We start from the raw sequence: 7590 nt of genomic DNA on the forward strand, positions 1-7590 counted from the left end.
AGGTCAACCCTCTTATTGTGAAATGAGGAAATGAGGATTAGGAAATTGAGAAAGTGTATTTTAACCCATGTCATTAACAAGTTTATAATCCAGGGCTCAGGGAGACAAGAATTCAATTTCTAACTAAGAAACTATACTGTGTAATCCTGAGCAAGTCACTTGACCTTTATATTTCCCTCAATTTCCTTATTTATAAAATGGGATTGGACTTCTTTGGGGTGACACTTAAGTCAAGGGGACCAACAAGATATGAGGTGAAAGAGGGCGTGAGAAAAGGCTTGATAAAGAACAACCAATGGTCTATAAGGATTCACTTCTAATTGGAGAAACAGAAAATTTTTTTGTGTTGAACTGTTGAAAAATATTCTGATAGGTGGAGATTGGAATATGGTGGTATTTCCAGATCCAGAAAACTGAGTCTTTATTCAGAGACTGGAAAGAAGGAATGTATGAGTCAAACTTAAATAGCAAATTGATTAGCAGTTTATATCCCTGGATCATAGAATTGGGAAATTGAACTGTGCATTTCCTGGATTCAGTGTATCTTATATGCTATCTACAACTGAGTCTGGAAGAAGTTGTGGAGACACAGACAACCATTAGATATTTTATTATTTATTGTTTATTGCCTTTATTGTTTCTATGCCAGTAAAGCCCTGTATATAAGTAAGCATGTTTTGACTGTTCCTTTGGGAAGGGGGACTCCATTATGTTAGGGTCACAAGATTCAATGAAATATGGAAACTTCAGAAAAAAAATGGAGGCTTCTACTAGAAATGGAGACTTGGAGCTGATTCTGATTTGCTAAAGCCCTACTTCCTTCATAGAGAAGGTCACCTAGAAAGAGGGAGAACTGAGGAATAGAAAGGTACAGGGGATGGGATATTTGTCAAACACTAAATTGCTGGAAGCACAAATACAAGCAAACCAGACAGTCTCTATCCTTGATGGTGATCGTTAGTATTTATATAGTACTTTCACATTTGCAGAGTATGCTGTTTTAAGAAGTTTACAATCTAATGGGGTAAGACAACAGCTAAAGGGTAAAATTCAGAGTGTGTTGGGCTAGGACTGAAGTGAATATGACTCTTGTCCGTTCTGAAAAGGTAGCCCTCCTATCAGATCAAGACTTCATAGATGTTTTTTCAAAGTGGAAATGCAACTGACAAAATAGAGAAGTCCAAAGAATGAAAAATTTGGGGATTTCTCCAGGATGGGAAGAATGACATCCATTTCTTAAGAACTTTAGGAAGCTTGGTATTTCTCCCTGACTTTACTTACTTAGCCAAGTGAAGAGCTATAACTAATAGTATGAGTCTAGATTTAGAATAAATCTAGACCCATTCTTTTTCACAAAACAGAATTAGATTAATAGCAGTGCTACCTGGTGGTTAAACAAATTAAAAATGATATTCTGGCTTGGCAGCCTCTTTTCTTATCACTTATTTTAAATCAGTTCAATAAACATTAATAAAATACCTAATATGTTAAGCATTGTGATTGGATGGGAAATACAGAAACAAAAGTAAAATGATTCCTGACTTTAAAAAGTTCATATTCCATGCTCCCTATAACCAGTCTCCCCCTTCCCCCTTACCACTCTAATGAAACTTAGTTTTTCTAGGTTACCAACTCTTGAACTTCTTCTTTTTCTTCTTTTAAAAAATACTTTATATATTTTAATCATACAAAATTTGCCTTTTCACTCTCCACTCCATTCCAACCCCAACCCCCAACTGAAAATTAAAAAAAAATCCATTAGGACCATGGATCAAAACAAATTCCCACATTGACCTTTTTTTTTTTTTTTTAATTGTCTCATTCTGCATTCTGAGTCCTTCTCCCCTCTCTAAAGAATTGTGTAGCATGGCCTCATCATTAGTTCTCTGGAATCCTGGTTGATCATTATGCCGATAAGAATTCAACACAGCAGTAATACACCATAACTGGCTCATCCATTTCCCAAATTTTAAGGATGTTAGTTTCCCATCTGTTGCCAAACAAAAGGAGTTACAGATACTTTATCTTTACTTAGCACTTGTTTCATAGAATTAATGCCTCTCTTAATCTGCCTTCCCTCTAATTTCCCTTCTCCTTTTCTCTGATTTCACCTCCTATTTTCCTGTTAAGAGAAATGTGCTCAACTCTCTCCCAGTCTTCCTTCTTTTGTCCAGTTCAGATGAGAGCAGTTCCTCTTTGCCTCTTGGTATATCCTGATTCTGTGAGATAATTTCCCCTAGCCTTTTCCTGTGCCTTCATTGTATTTCTATTCCTCTCTTTTTATTCTTTTTGTAAGACAACTAAGACATAACAGAATTATTCCCTGATCTAATTGGATTTCTTCTATGGCCTCAGATGATTAGGATTCAGAGGGGACTTGTGTATCATCTTCCCATCTTTGAAAGTAAGAAATTTAGCCCTTTATCATTATTCATTCATGTCTGTCTTTTTATGTTTCTCTTCACTCCTGTGTTTGAATTTCAAGCTTTCTATCGAGGTAAGTGACATACTACATAGAGTACTGGCCCTAAAGTCAGGAAAACCTCAGTTTAAATCTAGTCTCAGACACTAGGTAAGTCTTGAACTTCTTCTAAGGTGCTCTTCCTTCAATTCAACAAGTTACTTTATGATTAATCATTTATTAACTATTCATTAGCTGCCTCATGTGAGGAGGAATACTGGTAAATGTGTATCAACTGTCTTTGGAAAAAAAAATCCCCATGACACACTTTTAAGTTTAATCTCCATCACTTTCTTAAGTTTAGACAATTAACAAAACAATAAAACAAACCCTGTTTTTTTTTAATTTCTGGGGGGTAAATACATTAAAAACTTAGTAATTAGCTCTCATGAGCTAGTTGGAACTGACTCCAGCACACCCCTGTTTGTATGCAAGGTACTATGTTATGCACTGGATATACAGACGAAAAAAACCTTCATAGTTCCTGCCCTCAAGGAGCTTACTATTTTTTTTTCTTTTTTTAAAATTAAAGCTTTTTAGTTTCAAAACATATGCATGAATAATTTTTCAATATTGACCTTTGCAAAACCTTGTGTTCCAAATTTCCCCCTCTTCCCCTCATTCCCTTCCCTAGATGGCAAGTAATCCAATATATGTTAAATATGTGCAATTCTTCTATACATATTTCTACAATTATTGTGTTGCTCAAGAAAAATCAGATCAAAAAGAAAAAAATGAGAAAGAAAACAAAATGCAAGCAAACAACCACAAAATTATTGAAAATGCAATGTTGTGATCCATGCTCAGTTCTCTGGATGTAGATGATTCTCTTCCTCACAGAATCATTGGAACTAGCCTCGTCATCTAATTACTGAAGAGCCATGTCAAGGAACTTACTATTGACCACTCTTTCCTTCTTGAAATTGATATTATTCTGTGACCCTTTTCCACCTTGGTTCTCCTCCCTCTCTAAGGTCTCCTGTGCCTTCTATCCTTCTCTATCTTCTCCTATGCCTTAGTTTTAGGTGCTTCCTAAGACTGTCCTTGATCCTATTTCATACTTATTTCCTGAGCTTCCAATATTACTTCCACCTGGATCTATCTTTCAAATCTAACTTTCCACTTATGACTTATTTCCAAAGTTCAAGTTTCACAATGACAAATTTCTCTTGGATATTTTAATTTCTCTGTATAGCCTTTTCTTACGTCTTAATTCATAACAATATAAACTCAAACTCCTTAACTCTTGTAATACTTATTCATAGCAGACACTTGATACTTTTTATGTGCTATTTTTTTGTATGCATGTATTTCTTTGCATATGTTCTGCTTTGTCTTGTTACTTTTTAGTCATTTCAGTCATGTCTGACTCTATGACCCCATTTGGGATTTTCTTGGCAAAAATACTAGAGTGGTTTTCCATTTTCTTCTCATTTTACAGATGAGGAAATGAACACAAAGTTATATGACTTACCCAGGATCACACAGCTAATAGGTAATTGAGACCAGATTTCAATTCAGGTCTTACTGGTTCCAAGTCCAGTGCTCTATCCACTGAGACACTGATCTGCTTCATAGACAAACAGAATTCAAGGGGCTTGACTTTTCTGACTCTAGACCCAACACTATTTACTGAGCCATCTAGCTGACCCTTATAAGATATAGGTCTGACAAAATCCATTTACAACTGATATTCTTAACTTCTCTCTCTCTCTCCCTTTCTCTCTCTCTCTCTCTCTCTCTCTCTCTCTCTCTCTCTCTCTCTCTCTCTCGGATTTGTATTCCTCTAAAGAGATTCTTAGTACAGATGAATTGGCAATTGGTAGCTTACTTTTTTTATGCCACAGTAATTTGAGGATATATCCATAATGTCGTTCTTGTCCCCTAACAGCATCTCTCCTCCTTCCCCTTTACTATTTCCAAATTAAAATCTGTTAAGTAAAAGCAGCAATGGTATCTGATGTGTATGTAGCATTATACACTCAGTCACCCACTTCTTGAGAGAAAGGAGGGAATTACATGGCCTTATCTTTTAATACAAAGATGGAAATCATTTTGAGCAAAGTGTCTTTTTGTAGTGCCTTACCTGCTCTAGGTGGTACTCTTGTTCTTTCCTTCTTTTGAATTCCCTCAGATAATCTTTTTAAGAATAAAAGACAAGAACTCATCATTGTTTCATAATAAGTCACTATACCATACACCTCACCTCTGTAAGTTGCTTTATATACCTTTCTTCAGGGATTAGTCAAAACAATTGTGCAACAGTAAAGAACAGTTTTGATGTTTATATTATGTCTGTGTAACTGGTCTTTGGAGTAACATTTTGAGTATAGCTCCCTTTAACATCAGAAAGCCTTCAAATGAATAGGAGTGAGTTTTGGGAGCCATGGAACCAGTTGTAAAGAACACATTTATGCTCCAGTTTCCATGGGCTACCTCTTTGTTTCAAGCTATCATTTAGAGTCCTATTTAAATGAACAGACATTATTATATATTTCTGTGGTCTTGCAGTAGGAAATGGGAGGGAAAATTCATGCAAGAATGAAAATTTCCTCAGAAGGATGTAAGTTTTTCAAGGGCCTAGTCTATTGTACCTTTGTACCTTCAGCGCCTAGCCCAGTGCTTTAACAGATATTTGATGAATTGCACTAAGGGACAGGTTCCCTGTTCTATCCCCATCCTCTAAAAAAGTAGAATTAAGAACAATGAAAAAGCAGCTGTACTCCAAATAACTCTCTCCTTATATATTCCCAAATCCCTTGAATCTATGTGCTAAGAAAATAGTTTGAATTTGAAATTGATTTATGTTAAATGAACTGATCCATTGTCCCTCTGGGTACAGAATTTCCAAGGGGATAAAGAATAAAATAAAGGAAAAACAAATTTTGTATATGAGATTACAGCATGGATTTTACTCTTCCAAATGTAGGAGAATGAAATTCAAGTCTTTCACAGAAGAAATGGATTGCTTGGTCCTTTCATCTCACTACACTCTTCGTTTCCTTCCTTCCTTCTTTCCTACCTTCCTCTCTTCCTATCCTCCCTCCCTCTATCCTTCCCTCTCTCCCTCCTTTCCTTCTTCTCTCCTTCCTTTCCTTCCTTCCTTCCTTCCTTCCTTCCTTCCTTCCTTCCTTCCTTCCTTCCTTCCTTCTTTCCTTCCTTCCTTCCTTCCTTCCTTCGTTCCTTCCTTCTTCCTTCCTTCTTCCTTCTTTCCTGATATATTTTCTTTTGATACTTGTAAAGTATGTGCGCCCAGGTATTGTCCTTGATCTTCACTGCAAATAGAGAGATCAATAAGTATGATGTCTCTTTACACAAAATGTAAAAATCCTCAATGCTATTTGTAGAAAGGACTTTTTTTTTTTTTTGACATTTAAGAGGTTTCTCTATTCAAGGTGTAAATATTCTTAAGAATGTCACATTATGTGCTTGCTTTGGCAGCACATATACTAAAATTGGAATAATATAGAGAAGATTAGCATGGCCTCTGCTCAAAGATGACATGCAAATTTGTAAAGAATGTCATGTTACTTGGCTTTGATGTTTAAAAAGAAAGAGATGGGATGGGAGACAGAGAAAACCGAGGGATACTGTGAGGAGGAGTTGTATGCAGAGACTCATATTTAGATGGAAGTTTGTGAGGCTGTAAGACTTCAGGTACCCACATGGTATTAAGAAAGGAAGAAACCCCAGGGCACTGTGAATTAAGAGGACTGCATAGCTGCCTAGGGAAGGTAAAGGCTTACAGAATAGAGAAAAAGAGATGCTTTGGCTTTTTAATGGTTTCAGATGCTAGTTTTTTTCCCTTTTTTTGTTGGATGAAATAAACCCTGACTTGTGTTTGATATGCTGTTAACCTTTATTTTTGGTGGGGATAGAGAATAGGAACTAAATGATAGGGCAGGTAAAGTATATTCATTTATTCAATGAATATTTTTTAGTGCCTACTATGTTCCAGGTATTGTCTTAGGTTTTGATGCATGTCTTGAAGATAATTCTTAAAAATTGACCTGATCTTTTGAATCAATTCTGTTAAACCTATCATATTCATTTAGAGGTGGTAATTCTATCAGTCTGATTGTTGAAAGTCTCTGAAATAATTTAAAGGACCTCTTTGACCCTAGACAAGTCCATTAACCCTCTTTGCATCAGCCCATCATTTCTAAAATGAGCTGGAGAAAAAATGGCAAACCATTCCAGTATCTTTGCCAAGAAAGCTTGAATGGAGACAGGAAGAATCTGACTTGATTTAAAAGACTGAACAACAAAACAACAACAACAACAACAACAACAACAACAACAACAACAACAACAACAAGGAAGTACATTTGGTTTGCTAATCATTCTTATCAAACTACTTAATTTTCTTAGTAAATGGGGGAAAGTTTAAACTCAATCAATTTGTCAGCTTCATTCATATGGTGGCAAAATTTAGAGCTTATTAGGTTAACTAGATTGACGACTAGTCAAAAGTTGGCTGGAATCTGATTGGAAATGCAAGCAGCTAATGAGTACATATTATAATGATGGAACAATACTCTGTGTGTGTGTGTGTGTGTGTGTGTGTTTGTGTATGTGTGTATGTGTGTTTGTGTGTGTATGTGTTTATGTATTGGAATGATTTTTGTTTTTCAAATAAAATAGAGAGCCAGGCATTATTTGTCAGACTTGATAAATGCCCTTACTTTTCATGCTATTGGCTGTTAAACATTGTTGCCATGGAGAGGGGGATTATGTTAAAATGAATTTTAATCATGAAAAAAAAGGTTTACATTGAAAAATATTTAAATTATATCCTTAAAAATGTAAAATTATTTCTCAGAGAGTTCATTAGGTTACCTCTTTTTATCAATAAACACTGAATCTCTGGCTTTTCTTTCACCAAAAGAGTTCTGAGTTCATAACTCTGATTGTGAATATGAATTGATTTTTTTCTTTGAATAAAAGCCTGATATGTTTATATTTGAATTAGTGTTTTGAATTTTTTTCCCATCATCTTTTTCCTCTACCACTTTATCATGTTTTAATTTCATTAACATTTCTGCCCAATTGGAAAAGAACATTCTAATAGCCCAGAGCTCACAACTGTTTTTCTAGTTATTTCTGATTCCAACTCATTAGTTCTTTAA

General features: G+C 35.4%; 1 non-coding gene across 1 annotated transcript; it reads left to right on the forward strand.

Annotated features, from left to right (window-relative positions):
- Positions 1–5886: 5886 nt before the first annotated feature.
- Positions 5887–5993, forward strand: LOC127563548 (U6 spliceosomal RNA). The gene has a single exon (XR_007954002.1). It is a non-coding gene; the product is annotated as a U6 spliceosomal RNA (small nuclear RNA).
- The last annotated feature ends 1597 nt before the right edge of the window (positions 5994–7590 follow it).

This window comes from Antechinus flavipes, chromosome 4 (genome assembly GCF_016432865.1).
Source record: "Antechinus flavipes isolate AdamAnt ecotype Samford, QLD, Australia chromosome 4, AdamAnt_v2, whole genome shotgun sequence".
In the NCBI taxonomy this organism is placed as follows: Eukaryota; Metazoa; Chordata; class Mammalia; order Dasyuromorphia; family Dasyuridae; genus Antechinus; species Antechinus flavipes.